Source organism: Sinocyclocheilus anshuiensis, unplaced genomic scaffold (assembly GCF_001515605.1).
Source record: "Sinocyclocheilus anshuiensis isolate Anshui unplaced genomic scaffold, SAMN03320099.WGS_v1.1 scaffold20, whole genome shotgun sequence".
NCBI classification, from domain to species: domain Eukaryota; kingdom Metazoa; phylum Chordata; class Actinopteri; order Cypriniformes; family Cyprinidae; genus Sinocyclocheilus; species Sinocyclocheilus anshuiensis.
Genome location: NW_015558646.1, coordinates 2444978 through 2446129, shown reverse-complemented (window position 1 = coordinate 2446129; position 1152 = coordinate 2444978). Strand labels below are relative to the sequence as shown.

Genomic DNA, 1152 nt, shown 5'->3' with positions numbered 1-1152 from the left:
TTTTTTTTTTTTTTTTTACCAATTATCCAAATAATGTTTAGTCCTAGAAAGCTATTATTATCAGAACACGTGAGCATAACATAGCGGTTAGCAGATCACTGAATGAGAGGGCAGCGTTACCAGAGATGCCCATATACCACACCATGTTACAACACAGTAACACAGTAACACAGAAACAATCCTGTACTACATCGATGTTTCCTGTCGGCTCAGTTTTTGAGTGGACTTTGCTGTTCCGATGAGCATGAACGGTAAACGAGAGGAGCGACTGAGCGGAGCACACACGCATAGAGCGGATAATACACAGAGCGTCACTCCACGTGAAAGTGAAACCTGGGCGGTGAACTAATTTTCGGCAGCCGGAATTTCGGTGCATCTCTAATTATTGGCGACATCAGAAATGGATATTATATAATAGATGCTTTTTTGAACATTTTAGCAATTTAAAAATATTAAAAAAGGATTTTTTACACGGCACCCATGCTCTTGACAGACGGCACCCCGGTTGGGAAACACTGTACTAGATGACAGTCATCTTACCTGGACTCTGTTCTAGTTTTCATTGATGGCATGGACTGTCTCTTCTTCAGCACTTTCTCTTTGATGATGGTACTCTTCTCCTTTTCATTTTCTCTCTCCTTTTCCTTCTTATCCTTCCTCATCTTTTGAGAAAAGATGGGACAAACAATAAAGACAGTGACTCAAATGCAGGTGTAAGACTTTGTTACCTCTAAATTTTAATTTCTCATTATAATTTGTACAATTGAAAATCTATCTGACAATGGACGATATTTCACTCACAGTATCTGCTGTTTTTTGGTTTAAAAGTGAATTATTGTATTAATGGGCAGTTTAATACTATTAAGGATAACATTAATTATTAAAAAAGGATTTTTTACATGGCACCCCTGCTCTCGACAGACGGCACCCCAGGGTGCCACGGCACCCCGGTTGGGAAACACTGGGTTAGCTGTCCCAGTGCGTTGTGATTGGCGAACAGCTTAGTTGATTAATGCCCCGCCCCTTGCCAATGCATCAAATTCCGTCTGCTCCAGTATAGTTAAGGATGGCGTCAATATTGCCATATCAGTTTGAGCCGGATTCAGACCCCGAGAATATTGAACAAGAGGATCGCGCAGAACCTTTGCACGC

The 1152-nt window shown here is 41.1% G+C and overlaps 1 pseudogene; it reads right to left on the bottom strand.

The window, feature by feature from the left end:
* The window catches only part of LOC107680944 (protein Spindly-like), an 11551-nt pseudogene that overhangs the window by 1647 nt on the left and 8752 nt on the right, over window positions 1–1152 (bottom strand).